Here is a 24,022-nt window from a genome sequence, read left to right as displayed (position 1 = left end):
TTAGAAGACATTATAGAAAAACACTAACCATATGGATGCATGTGTCTTTTTAAATAGAAAAAGCACTTGGAAAAAAACACTGGTATCAGGATAGCTAAGAACAATATTGTCTTACATCAGCCACAATTTCATTTGGATTTTGATAGCACCTAGAAATCTCTTTCAAGTACCAGAATCCCACTGTGAAAGGCACCGGTTACACAGAACAGTGCAAAGTCCTATGCAAACATAGGTAGCCCATGTCTTAATGCCTCACACAATTCGTCTGTTGCCATCTAACCGTATCTGTGACACCAAGTACCTTTCTAAACTATGAAATAAGTTTTCATAGCCAGCCATTAATTTAGATAAGGACTATTTCTGTAGAGAAAGAGGTGCAAGACAGCAGCTTACATAGCATGAATCTCCTACAGTCAGAGAACAGGAGCAGATCTTACCATCCTCTTCCCTTTGCCAGCTCCTTGAGTGGATGTAAGAACTGCCTGAGACTTTAGACATAAGTCCTTGTGATGACTGTGACAGGATGCACCGTGTTGTTACTGAAACAGATTATATGTAGTAAACTATAAAACCCATTAGAGGTGTCTGTAAAATAACCAGCTGTGAGCACAGCTGTTACAAGTAATTGAGAAATGCTAGTGGAAAGCCAGTTACAAATAGGATATGGAGGCTGCACTACCTCAGGTACTGAACTTCTCTTACTCAGATACCACAGTAAGCAGTTGTTAGGATGTATTTCAAATAATTTAAATGCTTCTGGAAGCCTGATGAAAGGTTTTTGGTAGGTGGAGCCTGCTGCTGAGTTAAATTTTATTCACAATTTATTTTTTATTCACAATTTATATCTATTGTTTTTTACTATTCTTTTTTATTGACCACAGAGGAGAAACCCCTTTTATTGATACCAATAATATACTGGATAATTCTTCACCCTGTGAGCTGTGAACCCATTGCCCAGGATGCTACAGTTGTTAATATTTTACAGTCATTCCAGGAGAGCGGGACGAATTCATGGTGAATAGATTGATTAAAGACACCACCTCTACCAGAAGTAGAACTGGAAGCACAAATCATTGAATATATAAGAGCATTCTGAAGAGTACCATGATATGTCTGATCTATTCTCTGTAAGCATCTGCTGTCAGCAACCATCCATATTATAAGGCTAGACTAGATTTACTTTTGATTTGACCCAGACAAACCTTCAAATTACTCAGAGTAGACTTCACAGAAGCTGACATAGTAGCCACTCCCTTTCGGCATAGTTAATGGACATTAGTGGCTCTGCAGGGCTGTTTCTATCACTTCGCAGAGCCCTCCCATTTAGGGATGTCAGGTGAAATGAATCCATCAGACATCTGCCTTGATGCACCACTGTTGCATGAAGAATGCCACTCAGGGCCACAGAGTACCTTTAGCATGTACACCTGTTTTGACGTCATACAAAGAAGAGTTACAACAATGGTGAGTGATTAATAATCACCCCAAGCAGAGAACCATTTCATAGACAATACAACAGTAACCTAGCACTTTTTCTCTCCACTTCCTCCAACCTTTTCAAATTTACTTTATCCTTAAGACAAGAAAAATACTTCTAGTGATATTTCCTTAAGAGTCAAGTTAGTCTTGTTTCTCTGCAGAGGTACTCTGTGTTATTCTAAAAGCAATGCCATAGAGCTTGGGGAAATCATGCCTTCATCACTATCCTGGTTCTCCTCATTTAAAAGTTGCCCACCTTCATCATCAGAGGTCCCTCCAGAGGGTGCATATCTTCAGAACAGGCCTTCTGCAAGAGCACATCCCAGAGGGCAAACAATGATGGTTGTTCAGAGGGTAAAGGCTACCATTCAGGAGCACAGATAAAAATTCATCCCAAAGGTCAGATATGGGAAGAAGCCTTCCTGCTCTTACGCTTGTTTGTATTCAAGACTGTGCAATGTATCAGCTTCTGATAAGACAAACAAAAATTTTGGACTGTGCAAACACAGAAAATGGAACTACTCACTTTTTCTTGTTTTGCAAATCCACCTTAATATATACAAACCTTTTTGCATGCCCTAGTGTAGTCTGGATTTTTATTATTTTTTGTAGGAGGGAATAGTAAAAAACTAATTAGAATGCAGAAGCAAAGGTATGAGTTCTGCCTACACAGAACATGTAGTACAGTTCTTATAAAACAGTCCTCTAATACTGTCTTCTCTTTTCTGTGTAATAAAAGATTGTACTTATCTCCATTGAGAGATTTTAAGTAAAGGATTACTTTTGTAAATGAATGAAAAATTATTTGTCTTTAATTAGGAATTAAGTATCTCAGAACATTTTTGTATTTCACAATCAAAAATTTATTTCCAGCTATTTTAATACAAGACAAAAAATTATCACTGCATATTTAATAAACAGGATGAAATCTTCATGGCCCAACACTTAATTTTATCTCTTTGTTATAAAATGTTTCCTGAACCGAGATGCAGAAAGATCATTTGTTCCCAAAACTATACAGAGCAGACTAAGAACTAGGTAATAATAAAAGAGCCAGTTCTTTGCAGAGGGTCCAGTAAGACTTACAAATCCTTTGGAAAGACCACATACTAACCCATATCATAGTACTGTGCCAGAGGAACACACATGACAAAAACAACCCAACCCTCAGATACTATGAAATTAAGATGTGGCTCTACATGATTTTTTGGCCCTAGGTTTCCTAACTCCAGTACAGTGCAATTACTTAAGCTCTAAATATCAAATTAGATGTGCTTTCAAGATAGAAAAAAACTCCCACAAAACAAAACCAAACCAACACTTGCAGAAGCTTATCTTGCAGGAGTTAATCCCTGAAGGTTTACATTAACACTCCCACCAATATAGGGATTACAGGAGAGAAAGTTGTAGAAGGATATTTCATGAATACTGTTTCCTCACTGGAAAAGGAAAAATAACCAAAAACCAAAAAGCTGCGCTAATGCAGAGAAATCATGGCAGTTTTTCCTCTTCAAGAGTTTATGTATGCTGTAAGAAGCTTGTTCCTCAGTCATGCTTTTTCATTCCTGGGGGTCATTGTAGTTCCTGAGGAATTTGAAAGTAGGGGGATTTACAGGATTTGCAATTTACAGATGTTCTCAGAAGAACAAGAGTGGCCTTGAAGACACCTGACATCACTGAACCTGCTGGCATCTGCTCTTTGGAAGTCCTGTTTCTCCCAGAGTGTGCAAATTCTCTAATAATACAGATCATGGGACAAATATGGCTGGGGCTAAATATGGTACACATACTAAGTCTCTTCAAAGACCACTACAGAGATTAATGCATTCAGAGGAACAAAAAACCCACAACTGTTGGGATCGTTTCAAGAGCATTTCCAAGTTCAGCAAAATAGTTTGAATGCAATCTTCTTTGTTGTTGTGGTACTGTAAGTAATTGTTTCAAGTACATTTGCTGAAGATTCTGTCTGCTTTGGAGGGGTTTTGTTCTGCACAAGGTGCAGGAGTATTTTGCACATTTATATTTTCATTCTTGTCAGAGTTTTGTCATTCAGAATATTCTAGACACTGCTCTTTCCTTGATAAATCAACCCCGAGAAATTCACACACCACACAGGTAGATAGCACACAACTTCAAGCTCACAGATAATCAAGTTCTACTAAACTTCAATTTAGAAGGAGGCAAGCAGAGTATAAATCTTTGCAGAGACTAAACCTTTCCCTTTTTCTTTAAGCCATCAGTCCAGAAATAACAATATTCCAAATTACAAGTTCAATGAAGGGGTATTCTCAAACCTAGCATTAAAAGCTCTTTAAAAAAATAACAGAGAAAGAGGGAATTGTCACTCTATGTTTCCAGAACTAAAAGAAAAAGAAATTAAGAACAGAAGCCCATGGTAGCACAAAACAAATAGCTTTCCATGACAAAAGAACAGAAAGTCACCCATAAATAAACTGATCATACACATGTTTAGGCAGACTAATAACACTAAGACAAATAAATCCATATGGATTAGGAGCAAGCAAATTGCTGAACATTCACCTCATGCATTTAAAACCTGATCAAAAGTAATTGCATCTACTCCAACCTTTTTGACTCTTTCACAAAGGGCATCCACCTTGGCATAAAGACTGAAGATCACCATCCTCCTAATTAACCACTTCTAAAATGCATCCAAAACCGATAATATTCAGATGGTTTTAAAGTGAGAGAGAATGAATAATACTTTTACACATGAGCAAAAGTGCTGACCATAAAAGCAGAGTTGTTCAGAGTTCTTCCAGGGGAACATTTAGTATATATGTGATTAGAGTAAATTTTTAAGTTATTTGTCTTCTCCTAGTGGCAGGGCATATTCTTAAAGTTATTACAGCCTAGATTTAATACTTAACAGTAAACCATCGTAGCCATTCTGGCACCAGTTTCTTTTGATGCTTGTGTTAACAGGGTCACCATGTAACGTAAGAAGTGCCAGAATACATGCTGCTAACATTTTTCACATGGCTGTGATTAGTATCCTTCTTAATTTAGCTGTGCCTCTTTTAACCCTACTGCAACTAGCTAGTGGCAGTAGATAGTGGCTGGATACAGCCAGCCAACATCTACATCCTACATCTACCTGTTTAGCACCAGAAGAACTATATTCCATTTGCTATTTCGAGTCTTCCTTTTGTATGGGATTTTCCTCTGAGTTATTGCCCTAAAGTCCAGCTAGCAAGTAGGAAGGCTCCCTGGTTGCCAGCAGACATCTCAGCCAACTAGATCTTTGGCTGTCCCCACACAGTGCATTAGTGACATGTTATGTCATTTATTTCACTGTATGGTATTCCAGTCACAAACTGCTATTCCTGTGATCAAAGTAAATTAGTGACTTCCAGCTAAAATCACCTCTTTAAATAAGCAGTGCCCAATCCAAATATAGCTAGACAGCCCAATTATTAGAAGGAATGACATGCAATCCCAAGATGTGTTTACAGGTTATGGACAGAAAATGTCTAGAGATTCTGTGGTAGAAAACAAAGACAAATGCCTTTAATGCTACAATTTATGCAGAAAATATTTAGCTATTTAAACCACAGAAATAAAACATGGTCTTTATAGAAATAAAACAGTTCAGAAAATTTGACATGAAATGCCATTTTCATTTCTCCAAAGGTCAGCCTGAATTTTGTTCAGTGGGAGGTGGTCTTTATTCCAGTTGATCAAAAATAAAGAGGAAGAAAAAGAAATCTTGTGCACAAAACAGGAATTCTTCCAAATTGATCTTAAGTGTTTGCAACCAAGCAGCTCTTTCCTTTACAGACACGTAACATAAACCTTACAGCACACCAAGGGACTGCCTCCAATCCATTCATGTCACCTAACAAATAGAAGAGCAAGCCAAATTCTAACAGAAGCAGCAAGTGTGTCTTGAAAGTTAACCTATCAAAAATGGAGGTATAGAGAGGTAAAGTCCATTTCTGTGACTGCTAAGCCCTGTTCTCTTCCCTCCAGTATTTTAGAAACCTCTAAATAATAATTATTTCCTTTCCAGTATTGATTCCTTTCAACAAATATTGATTCCTTTCAACAAATATTGATTTTTTTCCAGTCTTGTTTTTTTTTAACAGCTCATGCAATGCATTTCACATGGTTAGTTCACCTTTGTTTTTTCACCAGGAAACATTAGCGGAAAACGTAATCACAACCTGCGCTCTCTGGAAATAGAATATCTAATTTTGGTTGAAGGTGTCTGCCAAGTGTAGCATCTGCAACAGTGGATTTCAATCTGACAGTCACTGGTCTGCTTCAACAACTGAAAAGAGCAAGTTCATATATGTTACCCTGCAAAATATGGATGGGCAAAATTCCAGGAGAAAATTTTTAGGGCTTTGGAATTAATGGCTCTTTGTAATAGAGAATATTGCATTGTCCTTAAAAAAACTAATTAAATGTAAACAGCTATTCCCTTATATAATGCAACTGTATTAAGGAACATACTTTATAAATTGAATTTATTATTTGGAGTAATATATATGTTTGCTGCTGTGTATAAAAAAATAGTTCAAACTGTCTACACCCATATCCTCAGACACATTTAATTTCGATGAGACAATATGCTTGCCAAGAGATAAATCAAATTCTTTTACATTTGGCTCAAGGATTTATCCTAACCTACTGTACATTGTGCCCTTGTTTTTATATAAATAGTTCATGTATCTAGACATAGTATTACATGTTTCAGCAAAACTGCGTATATTTAACACTTTATGCAGATTATTAAATTTCAGCTTCAGTATAGTAATGCGCAACACTTAGTTCTCTGCATTAGGACACTCAGAACCTTTTCAGTTAATTTAATTCCTCATTTTTCCTCAAAGGAATCAGGAGCATCACTGTGTTTATATAAGCTGTCCAAATCCTACTTTTTTTAAGAATTAATGAAATTCCATTATCAGGCAAAGACAGGCCCAGCATGTTTTCACGCTCGCTTCAAGCACCAATTATCTGGGATTTTCCAGTAAACAACTTGACCTCCAAGCTAAAACTGGGACTGCCTGAGAAATACAGGCTGGGGAAATTCTCCAGCAGTACTGTCATCTTTGTCCAGGTAAGGTCTAATTTTCCAAACACTGTGCATGCTGCCGGGCATGGCAGGATTCAGACAGCCCTTGCATGTGGCCATGGAGACTGCTTGTCTCAAATCTAGATTTCATAAAAAATCAATGCTGCAAAAAAGATCAACTTCTAAGACACACCCCCACACCCCCACACCCACACGCACAACCCACCTCCCCCAAGGCATTATGCATATATATACTTCTAATTTTTATTCTGTGTCTGGAAAGATACATTTGCTGTCTCCCTTTATGAATTACACAAAGAAATCAAAAGATTTTTCCCAGATGACTGAAATAATTGTTTCCATTTTTCCCTCTTCCCAGAAACCCTATAATCAAATCTAGCATTGGGGTTCTGTCAGAAAACCCACTTCATGTTTCCTTCTGGCCCTCAAGTGGCATGTCTTAGTGATGCTCCTTGAAGCAAAGTTCTGTTTAGCCTTCTCCCTGAGGAAAGACATCGTGTATTAAAGGCATATCAAAGCCATTTCTCATGAAAAAGGATGAATCTAAAGGACTGAATTGAACCCTCCATGGAGAAAACTCCAAGCTGTTCTTTATAGCCAAACTCTGGGCATTGCAGGTCCAGGTCAGACCAGGGAGTTTCTTCACATTCAAGTTTGTCAAATCCTTTGCTGAGAAGTTTGAGGAAACTTTTTGTTAATGGTAAGCAGTTTTGGTTGCGGGCCAAAGCACAGAAGCTCTATTCCATTTTGTCAGCAGCTAACAGATTGATTCCCCCCAGAAAAGCTCTCTGGAAACAGAGAACTCCTCTTTTTGGTAGCTTTGTTTTCTAGCAGGATGATGCGGTCCCAAAATCAGGTACAGTAGCTTTCTGGTACCTTCTTTCTATAAGCACTCCAGGCTTTAGATATCTTCCAGAAAATTATGGGACTAGCTTGAAAATAAATAAGTTTATATAGATTTTAACAAACTAAACCTTTTAATATGCTTTTTAAGCCCTACAGTTTATATTCTCAAGTTTATTAAAAACATTTACATTGTCTAGAAGCTTTCATTAGTATCGCTAGTCAATTTAATTTCAGTTCTCACACAAGCAGGAATGTGGAATTTTAAGGCAAAAACCTTCTGATTATTAAAGCACAATAGTTGGCCACAGACTATTATCCAGGTAGTAAATCCATTGCCCTCAAAACCAAAAAATCCAAGGCTGGAACAAAAAGCAACTTTTCTTAAGTAAGAAATATTTATTTAGTCATTGTACTTTCACAACAATTTTCTCATTTGTCCCCATATAAATGAACAGTTATTTAATTGTTTTGGCCTAATGAATGTTTGAGTTCAGGGCGATTTTCTTGGTCTATTTCTTGTCCTAGTATAGTACCTGGTACATTATCTCTAATTATAACCCCTTATTTTTACTTAAACCTATCAATCTGCCTGACAATCCGCCTAGACTGCATTTTGAAAATAGTAAAATAAACTAAAAGGGGGTAAATCAACCTACCTAAATAACCCATGGAGAGCTATGCACCAGCTAATGGCTCAAGTTACTCTTCACAAAAAGCACAACAACAGAATATGGCAACATTAATGTCAACTGCCAGAATCAAAAAAATTAACAACTGTGAAAAGTAGAGTGTCTCTCCTAATTAGACTTTGGCATTGTCCTCTCAGATTTACAGAGTCATTATTTTGCTTTGAATAAACATCACTATATCTTTCCTAGGCAAACTCCTTGGCTCTGTTTCAATTATTTCTTTTAAATATTAAAGAGCAGGAAACATTTGTTTTCCCTTGTCACATCCTGTCCTCTTTACATAGCATCACACAGTCCCCTTTGAAACGCCTGCTCTTACAGCAAGCCTGACACGCACAGTTCAATCAAAACATTTGCTATTGCCTTTTGCCAACTACAAACAAATTTCTGCACAAACACTGAAAAGGTTTAAAGGTTTCGACAGCCATTAAAGCCGAGCTAGCACGACTGTCAAAGAAAGGTGGTGTCAAACTCGGCTTCCCCACTACCACCCTGACTTAAAGAAGAAAAAGAAAGACAAAGCAATTCACTCATTCACACAGCGGAGCTTCTGGCAAGAGCTCACCCGCTGTAAAACCACTGCTCTCACAAATACCTGAAAGCGGAAAAAACACACGAACAGTTAGAGATGAGTGTGAAAGGGTAACTTACATTATTTAGAAAGACAGTGGGAAAGGACTGCTGCAGTTTCTTCGTTATTTTACACTGCTGTTGGCAGAGTAGACAACCAAAAAAGTTCACCTAAAGAAATCCCTCCTTTTAATTCTCTCTCTCCCAGTTAATTTACTCTAGAGTCTCTCAGCCTGAAGAGATCCGACAGTCAAAAGTTTATCCCCTTGTATTTCCCAATGATATGGCCGACTTTCCTTGGACACATACCAATGATGCAGTAAAAATAGACAAAAGAGGGGGGGAGGGAAGAAGCAATCTAGCTTGAGCCTGAATCTTCTTAACTCAGTGTTTTCTGTAAAAGCTGCTCTTATGTCAGAAGATCCCGTTCCTACTCTAACTTGCAGAGCACTGAGTCATCCATCTGGTTTTCATAAGCTGGAAATTACAGGCAAACCAGGGAATATACACAGTCCAGTTTTAGCAGAACTCCCCAGGCACCAGCCTTACAAGTAACCTGAGGTACAAAGGCTTTGAAAATAAACAACCAGCCCCATGCCGGGATGCTCTCCCGTCTGCAGATGCCTGACTGCTCCCCCAGGCAGCCCCCAGCAGCCCAGAGCACGACACACCACTCAAGAAAGTGGCAGCCGGGTCCTCCCCCGCCGCTGTGGAAACAAACAGACGCTACAGCCCTCCCTCCCAGCACAAACAGCCTCTCTGGAAGGGGGGCAGGGAAATCCAGTGCATTGCTTGAAATCGTTTAACAGTTTAGCAAGTCATTTAGAACAACATGTTTTCTATAAACAGGGAAGTGGATGCTGATCCACTTACATCCTCTAAAGCTTCCAGGTGAGAATCAAATCTATTGTGTTGATAGGTTTTGTTTCGGTTTAGGTGGGTTTTTTCTCTAATAAGAGTCAGTGGACAGTTGCTTAATAGAGAACTTCTGAGGTGATCCAAGCTGTTCATTACAAGAATGAACATTTTACCAAAAGTATCAGAAGTAAAATTTTGATAAGCAGCCCATGAAAGTCCATGACTCCAAACTCCCAAGTCACTTTCAGTCCTTATTTTCAGCTATTTAAAGGTCTAGAGCCCTGATTAAATTCAATATACCAAAGGCTTTAGGGGTCACCTATATTTTTGGATACTTCATGGCTTTTCGGTCAGTACTGAAAATAATGTTTTCTCAATAAAAAATCAGAAAACCAATTTTAACCAATTTTATGGTGGATAAAAAAAGTTTTGCCACTGCTTAAAACTAAGGTTGTTATCTGCATGTTCTTTACTTTAAAATAACAAGTTTTATTTAGTCTTTAGTTTTCCCAGAGGACTTTTTTAAGCTTTTCTGTTGGGAATAATCTTACCCTGTTTGAACAGTGAGACTCTCTAAACAAGGCAGCTTTCACTAAAGCATGGGTGAATCAGTACAGTGAGTCATTAACAAAATAAAAACACCATTGTAAACACTCTGCCTAAAAGTCCTGAGCCTTGTCACTTGCTCAGCTTTTCATTTTTGCACACTTAGGATTGTGCTGATTATCTACTCATCTTGTACTTGGATCCAGGAATGAGATGACTGGACTGTTAAAGTCAAAAGCAGTTGAATTATTTAAAAGCCAAACCAAAACAACAACAACAACAAAACAAACAAACAAACAAACAAACCCCAAAAAACCCAAAAAACAACTAGACTCTAATCAGTAGAAGCAAAGGAGGAAATTATAAATTCATTCTTTTTTTTTTCCTATGCTGTCACAAATCCTTCCAACAGTTGTATAACCCATTGAATAATTTCAGTCACATCAGGTAGAGATCTCAAAGGTATTATATTCCTACAGCTATTGTGAAAAAAGGCAGCCCTCCAGATGAGTGAAATACAATACAACCCAGTGATCCAATGTAAAAGGCTACAGATGAGTTCAGTTTTATTATTAGACACCAGAGTACGTCACACAAACAAGAGGTACGTGAGAACAGATTTCATGTGCCCTACTGCTCAGCTGCTACCATAGTTGTGTACCTTTGACCTGCATTCTAGCATTTTTCCCCTCCTCTCCCATCCAGGTAGTAAGCAGCAAAACACTTGAAATGCACAGACATCAGCTGAAGCAAATAATATTATTTTTTGAAACAGTAGTAAACAGGGTTTGTTAACAGTTGAGTTATTCTCCCACTTAGTAATCAAGTGGGGTGAACTGACTACATCACATTCTTACCAGGACTGATACTTTCCATGAAACCAAATGACCTGATACTGGTAGAGCAGACTTCCGAGTCTGGGGACAGAAATTATTTCACTGGATACAGCAGAGCAGCCCTTGTGTGGTTTGCTAGGCATGTAGGCTCTCTCCTCACTGTACTGTCACAGTACAAGACAAGTTGAATGACTATTATTTTTGGAATGCATCTTTTGGTGAGACATGCTGTTAAAGTGGAGAGTAGGTGGGAGTAACCACTTTTTGATACTTGTGCTGACAGATATTTTTTCCCTCCAAGGAGTGAATGCATTAATTCACACTGATCTCTCAGGTGCTTTTCAATATGTCTGTCAATTTACATCAAAGGCAGCTTTCACAAATAACAACTCTGTAAGAAAACTTCAAGAAAATTCAAGATTCAAAAATAGATGATTGATTTTAAATGACCCTTCATTTCCCTGACTCTTATTCACTGTCTTTTTCTCTCTTTTTTTTATATTCAAAATTGATTTCCTTTTTCATATCATCCATATTGGGCCAGCACCCTACTGTCCATATATAGCTCCTGCCTCCAGACAGGTTAGCTGTGTGTCCCTTCAATGCAGCCTGGATATTACTAGGACATCATCTGATGCTCACTTTCTCACACTCTTGTCTCCATGACTTTTGAGGCAGTCAAGCACTGTGTTGTTATATCGCACAGGGATGCTAGTTTTCTGGAAAACTGGAGATGGAAGATATTCAACAGTTTAACAGTGAGAAAATTTACTCTAGAAAGCTTCGTATAGGAAAGACTACAACAAAGAACAGATCAGATAGGGAAAACAACTACCTAGGAGCAATCTGTCTTCTTGGAAAAAAAGCCGCTTCCATTTAGGATGTTTTCAAATGCCAGATACAGAACCACTCTGTTATTTTCCATATTGATTTTTCACAGAGATCCACTATGTTAGCAATATTAGCAGGACAAGAGTGGAGTAGGATGCAGCTTAGATATTGATTATGCAGCTTTGTATGTAGATTCTTTAAAGGTTTTTTCAAACTTCATTGCATGTTCATTAAAGCAAGGAAAAAGTGACCCTCCTCAGTCAGTGATGGACAGGTTGTAGTGCACAGTAGGTGGCAGAGTATGTATCTCTCTTGGCCTGAATTCTGCTCCCATCTAGTCTAGTGTGGTTGTATTGTGAGTGCTGAACTGCGAAGGTATAGATGAAAGCATCCTGTTTTTCAACCTGTTCTTTGCAGCTTAAATACTGAGAAAGTGACAGGTGAAAGGTCTGGGTTTGGTAGAGGATGCACTTTGCCATTTGATTAGAATCTGTGAAATTACCTAAATGATAGAAGCTCAGGATAGTAGATTAAAAAGCCAGGGTTTCACTACAGCTATGTGTTCACCTTTGATTTTAGCACTAGACCACTTGGTGTAGGATTTCGAATATGTTTATGCAGATTTCTAGTCGGTCATAGTTTAAGTCCTAGATAATTCTTCTGATGCAAACAAGCTTGCAGGCTTTGTACAGACTGAAAAACCTCAAGTCTGATAAACTGAGAAAAATCTACCCTTGGAGGAGTCCAAGGCAAAGCTTCAGTTCACTCACTGTCAATGACATAAAATTAGGTAGATTTTGGCACTGACAATAACACATTTTTTAAAGACAAATTAGCTGTGACATTATAAATCATCTTATCACCAGCATCTTTAAATCCAGCAGTGGGAACAGCCATCTTGGGTCTGGGTTCAGATGCTAAGCTTGTATTCAGTCTGGACTCATTATGTATTTTATTGTAGTACTTCAGCTTGGTGCCCAGCGACTTGAGTTTGGCAAAAGCCTGTCCCTCTCCAGAAAGGCACATAATTGTCAGCTGATCTCTCAGAGAGATAATATTGTGTGATAATCCTTTGCTGCCTGCTCCAACTGTTAGATGAGAATTGGGCTGTTTCAGTGCTTTTGATATTTTGCTTTATAGTGCATGTATTTTGCTTTATAATGTATCACTTGTTTTCACAGAAAGAAATACGCAGCTCAGACAAAAACATAATGCATTATAACCTTGATGTCATCGTTGGAGAAGCCCCGTGGCTGCTGCTGTTTTCACTACAGCCTGCAGTAGCCCCTGGCTGTCCCCAGAAAAAAAGGGAGAATAAGCATAACACTAAGCCACTTTTTCTCATCGAGTCTCACTAACATCTGTGACTACAGGGATTGGGGCTTGCCTAGGGCACATGAGCTCATTCTGAGAGCACTGGTGACGGAGAAAAACGCAGCCTTTTCCCTTCTAAGTATGCTAGAATGATGATCCCTTTCTCCTACCCTGAAGCCCACAGGACAGGAGTTAACAGCTGTATACTTTGTATTCTTTAAGTAACAAGTCAGCAAACAGCATGCAATGCATATGTCATAGTGGTTTTCATCAGGGAAGGTTAAATATCGGAAGAACATAATTTCAAAAGACAAACATTAGACTGTTTTCAGAGGTTCCCTTTTCCCCTCTGGTTGCACACTCACAGGTCTTACCTTGCACTGAGAGCTTGTTGAACTGCCACTGAACAGATACAGTTGATTGCCTGACAGAAAACTGCCCTATGATAAAATGCATCAATTTTCTGCAAGCTATGAGAGGTGAATTAGCTCACAGGGGTCCGCTGAATGCTGCAGCGGACACACGCTTGGGATGTTATGGACCAGAGCAGGGGAAGAAAGACAACTGTGAGCCAAATGCTCAAGCTTCTTATGGAAATATACTATGAAACAGCAGGTAAGCCCACACTCCTCCTGACTGTAATTCTACTTCAAGCTCTAAGTTTCACTTCTGTGGCAACCATGTCCCTTAAACACGGGCATACAGTTTGTGCCATGCTCATGCTTCTGCTCTGTACTGCCCTAAATCATAGTTTGCTACTCTGAGAAATAACCACCAGCCCTGGCTCCTATAAAATTGTACTGTCTCAGTATCACTGTTTTTCAAAACTTTCATTCACATAAGTAAGCTTTCTTTCAAAAGCAAGTATCCAGGAAACACTGATGTAGGACATTTTCATATGTCTGCATTCATGAAAAGTTCTGAACCAAAAGTAATGTGTCCAAATCCCTCTTTTTGTTTGAAAACATCATTCATCCAAGAATCAGAAATGTTACCATGTGACTGGTAACACAAAGAAATGAGCACATGAAGAATCACAGTGAACAGTTCAAAAGCAGCTCTGGGCCTGAAGTTGGTTCACAAGATACTTGTTGAATACTGGACACTTTGTTGGCCAAGATAAATAGAAAGGGTTATGTTTTCTTAAAAAAAAAAAATATACCATGCTTATATATTTCTTGGCTTAGTCTTTCTCTGACCTTGCCTGGAGCTATCCACTCTTACAGCAGACAAAGGACTACTAACTGCCTGGTTTATCCTGGACCTGTCCTGCCTTCCTGCCTTCAAGTAGAAGAAAGAGGTAAAGGAAAGTATGTTGAGGCCTTTGCATTGGAGAACTCAAGACTCCTGGGGAGAGCAAACAGCCCCTGTCTCTCAGACTGGGCTGTAGTGAGGAAGACAGAGTAGGAGGAGAATAAGGCAAGGAGTGAAGAGCTCTGGGGAAGTTTTTAAGGACTGCGAGGCAGGGAGGACAAGCATCTTAAATGGTTTCGAACACAGAGGTTCAGGAGGATGGGATATGGGAGGCCTGGGAAAAAAGGTGGCACTAGGATGGGAGGAGAGGAGTTGTAGCAGAAAGATGAAGAGGCTGTGAACTTCGTGGTTGAGGCTGGGGGCACAGATGACAGAGCAGCTAGATGCCCTCCCTATACAGGCATGAGCTGCAAACTTGGTCTAATAATGAGGGGCCTCAGGCTACAAGACACTAAAAGCCAGAGTGAAAGTCTGAGAGGGTTGAGGCTGTGCAGGGCTTTGAGGCAGATGGGAAAAAAGATTTTCTCTACTGAAAATCTCCTGATCTACATACCTCCTATGCATATAAAAGATGCTGCCCCATCTCTTTCTATCCATAGGATCATCTCTTCCCACTCCTATATCCTCTCTCTTGCAGCCAGAGCACAGTAGCCCTGGCTTGCATTTTTCCACCTGTGTATTAGAGTGTGACAGCATAACATTTTCCATAGCCATTATGACCCAAGAAAATGCTTTGATGTAGCTCTGGATCACAAAGCATGAGTATCAAGCATAGATTACAAAGTTAGAGAGACAAGGAGGTATCAGGAGAAAGTGATAGGAAAATGGAGAGAAGGAGGCAGATTTTTTTAGACAGGTGGTCTCATGAAGGCATGCAAATGAAAACTATAATATGCAGAAAGTTCAGCCACTGCAATGCTGGGGTTGATATTAACATCATCAAATACCTATCAGCTTGCTCTTACACAGTCAAAAACTAATAGAAAAGAAGGCCAAGGGTACCATTCTGAAGTTAAGCAACTCAATCAGAAGCAGAAATTAAACCACACATATGAGAAAAGATTGTAATTCTCACAGTCCCATTTCAGCCCTTAAGTAACCAGCCTTTCTATTGCCATTAGTGAGAGTTTTGCCAGAATAAGGCCTGAAGAATTCCATGCCAGAATATTACTATACCAAACATTAACATTTGACAGTTAAGGTACATTAGGGGGTTACACCATATGTTAGGGAGCATTAGGTAAAGTGTCAGCTGAAGATGCTGCATAAGAAGAAAGATGTCAAGAAGAAAGCAAGCCCCAGTATGATTTCATTTCAGGAAGGGAACTGCAGTACAATTCTTGAATCTTAATGGATACTATGCTTCTCAGTTTCACATGCTGTGAACCAGCAGTGATAAGAGGAAAAGGCTGATGACAGCCATGATAATTTTTTTTAGACAGCAGCAACCAGGACAGAACACAGCAAGCTACCCTCTTAATTAGGGACATTTTATGCTACGAGCTTAAATTGCTGCTTTCTTAGACCTCTGGCAAAGGCAAAAAGGAAGGAAAATGAAATATTTAAAAGCTTCTTCATGGATGAAGAAGCGGTGGCATCTATAATATTTCCTGCCTACTTGAGCACGTACTGGGATACAATTTGTTTTCTGGGCCTGAGAGAGGTGAGCTAGAGAGGCATCAGGGTGGACCACCTAGAGGCTGCAGCTAATATTATACAATATACAATATCCTGTATGTACCCTAAAAGAAGGTAGCTTGCAAGACTCTGCCTTTTACACACTATCAAAGCAAAGCAGCAATGCAGACAGCCTGTTCTGTAAGCCAGTGATTACCGTAAGAAGAAAGTTTAGGGCTTGCCTATGGAGTCCAAGGGAACGTCTTCCCAGCATAAGAGCAGAGCAGAGCCATAATACACTGCTGCTTGTTTCTCTCAGCATTGCTGGCTAGCAGGGAGGCCAGGCATATCAATCAGACAGGAGAAAGAGAAGTCAAAGAAACCAGTGGACACTGGTAGATACAGATGATTTAAGGCACTACAGACCTGAAGACCACTTAGCCACTGCAATTCACTGTCTGCCACGAGCAAGGAAGATAGGAAGCGATCCCTTTTCTGGCCTTGGCCCAAGTTTTCCATTATATTTCAGGCCACCCTGCAGAATGGGCCCTGTGGCAAATCCCTGGTTGAGAAACTCTTTTCTCCTGGGGTGAAGTTTGCACCTATAACCTGCCTAGCAATCCTTTTCTTTCCTAAGTGCAGTGCCTTCTCCAAGTAACACCATCAAAATGAAATGCACGTATGAGAAGACGACTGTCTGCTCTTGATGTATGAGTGAGATCTGGGTACTACAGCCCTGCTGCTCTTTCTTTTTTAATAGAAAAGGCTGCATGCTTAGCATTTTTCATTTTTTTAAACCAACCAGTATGTTCCACTTTAGTGGCAACAATATCCCTTACCTAAAAAAGGATCTAATAACTAGGAAAAGGGACCTGGAAAAGAAAAACTCAAACCACAAATGAAAGATTTTAAAAGCTTTCATAGGTATGGGTAAAAATTGAGGATATTAGCATGGAGGATAGTAGTCAGAGGGTTTAGATTTGAGAGGGCAACTTACCCAAGGAGGCTGAGGAGGGGTTCTTTGCAAATCTCAGCCTTTATCTCTATGGAGACCTGAGTTCTATCGATAGTGATCCATTTTATAAGGAATTCTATTCAAACCTGACAGAAGGCTGCCATTGCTTCTTTCAGTCCTTCAGACTTTTTCCTGTTACCTGACAGTTCGGTTTCCTGGTCAGACTCAAAAAGCTGATGGGAGGGGGGCACATGAGGTATTTCACTCACGGGCTCTCCCTTATCATAACCTTAATTCATGTGTGTCAAGCCCGTAGGACACAGCAGCAGAGCACCTAAAAGTCCAAAACCTGAGATGAAAATAACCCTTGAAGCCTTCTGCTTTCACTAAAAATTCAAATGCGCAGTGTCATGAATTACAGCTCTAGTAACTCAAAAATCTTATTAATTCAAAGTTGTTCTTTCCCAAGAAACTGATCCACTTTGAGAGCTGGCCTGACATTCTCAAGGGCAATGAAGGGGAAATCTGGTAGTCTTAGTAATCTAGTAACCATAAGTATATTTGGGAAATACTGCTCAGGGTTTCAGTCAACTCAAAATTAACACCTTCCATTGAGTGCTGAACAACTGAACAATAGCTATATTACAAATGTGCCTGCATTTTCCTCAACCACAGGAAAGTGTTGGCAAGTGATCCTGCAGTCAACATACAGTGCACCTATAGAGCCAGAGGAAGAGAATGAATCACAGTAAAAACACAGCCCTGGAAGCAGATTTTAGTTCTGTTTCCAGCTTTCTTGCAGATTTCATTTCCCTCTTTTGTAGATTGAGGACGATACGCTTATCTGCTTCCCAGGCTATCTGAATGCTCTATTAATGAGTACAAATAAATAATTTTGTTTTCACAAACTGCCTACCATCTCAGAATCAAAAATTGCAATTATAGCTTATGCAGTTCAGAGCATTTTTTTTAAATGAAGGATGTTGATTCAGCACCTTGTTTTAGCAACCCCTACGAATACATCTTCAAAATGAGCTCTCTAGGAGGAAAAAAATCAATTTTAATCTTCTGCCTGTTTACCCTGATGCAAATCAAACAGGCACAGTCTGCCCCTACAGAGCCAGCCATGTTGTGCTGAGCTCGTGATGCACAAGGGAGTTCTTTCTTTAGTCAAGAGAGAGACAATGTGGTAAGCATATTGATTACTCCTAACTATGTACTGAGAGATCACAGTAAAAACTCCTAGGTGTGTATCTCATGGCTTTCACTGTTACTTAAGTACTGAGATCCTGCTTTCTTAATCTAGACAAAAAACAATTTCATTTCCATCTTTACTAATCAAGGGTTAGTATCTATCTGCTACTTAGAGCGAATGAAACACTGAAGCACTCTGGCTTGTGTTCACAGCCTGGCACAGAAGCAGCTTATTGCTGTAATTAGCTTTAGTTCATACACTACCACACATGCACTGTATTGCTGTAGAGGAGGCTCAATCTCAGAGCTGAACAACCATCAGCATCAAGACCCACCTAGTTAAAATGTACCAAGTACAATAGCTGCCCATAATCTGACCAGTTTTATTTGAAAGTTTTTGTCTGTCTCCTAGCCACTGCTTCCCACACATAATATTGCTTGACTGGCCCTCTGCAATTCACAACTCATTGATGCAGTCCTTAAGATCCTATAGATGAGTAGGAGAGTTGAGCCAAAGGTCTCTAGACTGCATCAGGGCTGTCTGCAGAAGCTATGCACAGCCCCAAAACAGAAGCAGCACAGCAGAGATGAGGGCACAACCCCCAGGGCATCCCCCTATTGGGAACATCCATAGGGGGCAAGTTAAACAAGCTGAAAGGAATATAGTATCAGGCCTAGCTTCGGATTTGCTTTTATTTTTTTTTATTTTTTTTTTGCATGACTCAAGGCTAATGAAGATCTGATTGAAACTTACTTTCCTGTATTTTAAAAAGAGGAATAATGAACACACTTATTTACAGTGACTGCTACTTTTTTCTCCCAGGTATCTTCTAGTCTGAGCCTCACTTACCACATGAAACCTAGACATAGACTTGCCAAAACTTCAGGAGCAGACCAGTTCTAAGATTTTGCATAGTGGTCAGCTCTAACAGGGCCATTAAGATTTTCTTTGCTGGTGTAAATGGTAAAAGAAAAAATATAAAAAGTCCATCAATATATGCTATGCAGGACTAAGTTGAAGAATACTGTCCAAGCAGGTAATATTTTATTTCAAATTCTGAAAATTAGAAAGGGCATATTAAAGATGCAAGAAGTCAACCTCATTCCATCTTTGCAGTCTTTTGCTCTGTGGAGCTGTGAACATTTCCCAATACCACTCAACAAAGAGGACTGAAATCTCTGAACGTAACTTTGCTTTTCTACTGCTAGGCGTATCTTCGAATATGACAGCACATATCAGCATTTTTGGGAGCATTCATTTTATAGTATCTAATTTCTAGCCATTTCACACTTTTCTAAACCACACTACTCATGACCTTGCAAAAACTGCTGGTGTTTGAAATATGACTGGATGATCAAATATGGGAAATGTAGCTAAAAATAATAACTAGATTCAGATTAAATAAATTAATACATATATATGCACATATAAAAAAATAACCCACTAAGTTGAAATGGGTTGTGTTACTATTAACTTCTTCTCTTTTGCCTCCCAGGAAGGTCTCATTTGAGATTGAAATCGTGTGGTCCTTGTAGTCATGACACTGCATACAAAGTAGCTGCTCTTTTACTTTAGACAGAGGAAAATACTTTAATAGCTGCCTCTCTGAATGACAGCGCCTACCTGCCTTGCTAAAACACGCCCTTAGTCTTATGAGAAAAGCCAGAAGACGACAGAAAGCTACTTACTAGTGTTCCATAGAGTCCACGCAGGAGTATTAGAGGCTGAAATTCGCTGTGCCTCTGATCAGAAGATTTAGCTCCCTGCATTCAGACAGTTGGTCCCATTATGGCCATCGGGCGGCTGAGTTAAAGGGTGGCCTTGCACAAACATAAACAGCTTGTCAGCACAAGCCAAAGAGGCGGGTCTGCCCTGCCAGCCACAATGCGAGCCAATGATTAGCTTCTTCGCATTCTGGGTGTTCAAGATATTGCATTTCATTCTTAAGCAGGGGAACAAGGGGGACTGACTGGGAAGGGCCAGTGCTCCACGGTTTGCTGCTAGGCATTAAAAGGCTTAAGGTGGAAGGAAAAAAAAATCGATAGGTCACTTCAGGAAAAGCACATATTTGATGTATATTCATACAAACACTTTTAGAGAGCCCGCAGGCATCTCCAGTGCATTGTTTCTTTTAGGTCAATCAAACATACAAACGAACAAAAACCCTGTAAATTAAGTCTAGTTCATATTCACTGTAAAGAAGTTTTACTTGCAAAGTCTGATTTTTCTTCTCTTTACTCTTTTTCTTACTCTCATCCTTCCTAACATGCTTTATTTGCTGACACTGGCATTTCTCACTTCTCTGTCACAAATGTCTTACCCTGACCTTCATGACCTGACCCTCCAACCTTCATTGATCCTCCTATGCCTGCTTCTCTTCACCTCCATCTTAACTGCTTATTCTTTTGGTCCTGATCGCCCTGAATGAGCAGAGTCACAACAAAGGCACCTTATGGTAAGGTTCTGTGAGAGAACCAAGTTGATGTAGCAACTTACTGCTGTTAAAAGTGGAGGTGTTGAGTCTCTCCTCTCTTCAGCACTACACCGTGGCCCCCCATCATTCAAGGAACGGTAATGTAGCACAGAAGCAAATATTTCTCTGTCAGTTTACTGATCTTAACACAGAGACAAAAGAGGTACTGCATGGAGTGAATACTCCCTGAAATACAAGCTCCTGCTAATCTTGCCTCAGCCATCTATGATCCCACCTGTCTCCCCAAGTTCCTCTCTCCTTTGTTTGAACTGAATTGTTCCTAGTTAATTGAATACTCTGCTTACAGCTGCTGATCCCATTTCATCCCAGCTCTGTCCTACTTTCTTATGCCTCTAGTTTGGCTGTGAGGCCTGTCTGCCACCAAAATCACTCTCATCAAGTGTTTTATAATAACTCCCTGCATAAATGTCATGCTTTGTGCTTCAAGCCTCAGGCTCTTTGAGCTCTTTTTTGCTTCGGAAATAACTAAAATCCTCCTTAAAACCCATGCCATCGTTTTGGCTTTAACCATTTTTTCTCTGACCTTTCTGATTAATTCTTCTCTCAGCATCTACCCCTTCCTCCCTCACAATCCCAAAGGCACCCTACTCTTGTTATAGTCTGTCCAGCTTTTACTATTTGCTTGTGCAGACTCCTGTACCACTTTATGTTAGTGATTTACAAGCATCCATATGTATTTTTCAGCTTTCTGATTTTCTCCAGTCCCATATTTCACCCTGTGTTTTAGGCATATTGTATTAAATGTCTTGACAGCTCCTAATTTTAAGATCCTTTTCTGGGGTCAAATTAAAGCAGTGCAATCACACTAAATTCATTTCTGTGTAGTCTTGGCAAAAGTAATTTCTCTTCCCCTCTGCTTTGGTAATGGAGTTGAACACTCCACAGAAGCAGATGCTGGAGTTGGCACCTCGTTCAGATGGGAAGGCATATCACAGCTCTCAGGCTTCTGCTGACAGGCTGCACGAGAGTTCTGGCATATAGTGCTGCATCACAATGTATCGGGGTCACATTTGCAAGTTTTTCTTCACAGTGAGACATACTAGGCACGTTCCTCAATGATATCTGAGATTCTGGTGCAATTGCACAGCTCCATCAGCTGCCACCCAAGTATATAACCTACACTGCCTTTACTTTTACCCAGATTTCCTACTTAGTTAACTCTGTACTACCCACACTAACAATATTATTTTACCGGAGCTTTTTTCTAATACTTTTAACATGCAAATCTCTGCCGAGATCCCTTGTGTGATCACAGTATTTGGTTACTTTAATTATTTTGATTAGTGAGCCTGGATCTTATTCCCAATGTACCTGCATTGTTTTCCACAAAAAATTCAGCAATTGAGGTTATCTTTTGTTCCACACCACAGTCAAATTGCCTACACTCCTATGAAAGCCATGCTTTCTTGTCCTGAACTTCAAGGCCTTTTCAGAGTTTCTTCTTTCTTATGGATCCACTCCCACAGCTCTCTTCATCACAAGGCCTGTCTTTTCAGCTTTCTCTCTTCCTACAAAGCTCTTTTCTTACCTTGTCCTCTATGAAGAGAATGCCCTGCTTCATCAAATCAAGTTACCTATTCTTCTTTCTTTTCTACAATCCACTTGTCACAAAATATAGAAATAATGTATCAGTACGAGAGTGAGGAACAATAAATAGTCAACAAGTCACTCCAGAAGGAGGGATGTTTCATCTGTGTATATAAATAATATGTGCTAGAAATCTTCTACCATCGACCATATATCGTGTTATGCACCTTACACTGTTATATTTTAAGGAACAGGACAGGCATGAAAAGCCCTTGATGGATATGCATCAAGTGCCCAAACACTGTCCATGAGATTGTGAAAAGACTGCTATGAAAAGACTGTTTGTAGATGCACAAGAGAAAGCAAGCTAGCTATTGCATCTCTGATTCCCATGGCAATTTATTTAAGATGCTAATTCAGTGTAGCCACAAATAAAGAAACAAAAGAGAGAGCAAGAATGAGCTGATTTAGTGGACTATGTTGAAAAGGCACACTTTAGACAAAGTCACCCTGGGTACAAGTCCTGCGACTCTACTAACAGAATTATGCCAAGGATGAAGCTGCCTCTTTGTCCTTAAGCCTTGTATGACGTAGGAAAATTGTTGTCAGCACTGCCAATGATACCAACCCAGGCACCAGCTAAGTGTAATGGCCAAGCTGATTTAACAACTTACTTTTACCAAAAGGGTCATCCTGCCCCCTCTCTTCACCATCATTCCCAGCTGCACAGGCCTGCCCCTCTCTCATGCATGTTCCTGGAATGGTGTGAAAGCTCACAGACCAAATTTGTTTTGCTGGGTATGTTTTTCAGACAGGTTAATGATCTGACTCATCTCCCTGCCACATTAAGCAGCCCAAGAGCCAGCGAAGGTAAACAGTAAGCACATGCAGCTGAAAAAGGAGAGGGAAAACGGTGGAGACCAGAATCACCACCTTTTTCATAAGCAAAAAGCTGACTGTCATCCCTAGAAGCTACTATCTATTCTGGGGTGAAAATTAAAACTCTGACCCCCAAAACCATGTCATCCTTAAACACAAGGTCACAAAAGCTCCTGTAACCCCTTGCTTGATTTCAAGCAAGAACTAAAATGTTTTACTGAAATGTGTTTTCTAAAGGAAGGTGTGGTTTTATTTTATTAAAATGCAAGTTTCTGAAAACATAGTAATAATTTGTTTTCCTATGGAAAAATTTGGATAGGAGATATATTTTGACAGGCAAAAAAAAAGAAATATTTAAGTTTTCTGCATCTGAAAACAAAATATTTGGGTTCTCTTCAACATCTTCATTAATGACTTGTATGCAGGACTCAAAGGAATACTAAGTAAGGTTGCTGATGACACTAAATTGGGAGGAGCTGTTGACTCCCTTGAAGGCAGGGAGGCCCTGCAGAGAGACCTCTACAAATTAGAGGGCTGGGCAATCACCAACCATATGAACTTCAACAAGGGGAAGTGCTGGATTCTACACCTGGAATGGGGCAACCCTGGCTGTACATCCAGACTGGGGAATGAGATGCTGGAAAGCAGTGCTGTGGAAAGGGACCTGGGGGTTCTGGTCAGTGGCCAGTTGAATATGAGTCAGCAGTGCCCTGACAGCCAGGAGGGCCAACTGTGTCCTGGGGGGCATCAGGCAAAGCATCACCAGCCAGTTGGGGAAGGGGATTTCCCGCTCTGCTTTGCACTGGTGCGGCCTCACCTTGAATATTGTGTGAAGTTTGGGCACCTCAGTATGAGAAAGACATTAAGCTCTTAGAGAGCATCCAAAGGAGAGCAATGAAGATGGTGAAGGGCCTTGAAGGGAAGCTGTATGAGGAGTGGCTGAGGGCACTTGGTTTGTTCAGCCTGGAGGAGACTGAAAGGAGACCTCAGTGCAGGCTACAACTTCCTTGTGAGGGAAAGGGGAGGGGCAGGCACTGATCTCTTCACTCTCATGACCAATGACAGGA

The 24,022-nt window shown here is 39.9% G+C and overlaps 1 protein-coding gene across 12 annotated transcripts in view; it reads right to left on the bottom strand.

The window, feature by feature from the left end:
* Positions 1-24,022, bottom strand: part of TRIM2 (tripartite motif containing 2) — a 90,872-nt gene that overhangs the window by 53,290 nt on the left and 13,560 nt on the right. For 2 of the 12 annotated variants that reach the window (XM_017805879.1, XM_017805882.1), the window contains exon 1: positions 19,744-19,873. The exons of 8 other annotated variants lie outside the window; for them this stretch is intronic. The gene's annotated coding sequence lies outside the window, so the exon portion shown is untranslated. Of the gene's footprint in view, positions 1-4,617; positions 4,628-8,730; positions 9,255-19,743; positions 19,874-24,022 lie in introns of those variants that run through there. 2 more of the 12 variants (XM_017805887.1, XM_017805886.1) reach the window with 2 other exon arrangements.

Source organism: Lepidothrix coronata, unplaced genomic scaffold (genome assembly GCF_001604755.1).
Source record: "Lepidothrix coronata isolate B3197 unplaced genomic scaffold, Lepidothrix_coronata-1.0 Scaffold13, whole genome shotgun sequence".
In the NCBI taxonomy this organism is placed as follows: Eukaryota; Metazoa; Chordata; class Aves; order Passeriformes; family Pipridae; genus Lepidothrix; species Lepidothrix coronata.
The sequence above is the reverse complement of the archived record's forward strand: the minus strand, read 5'-3'. Positions and strand labels throughout refer to the sequence as shown.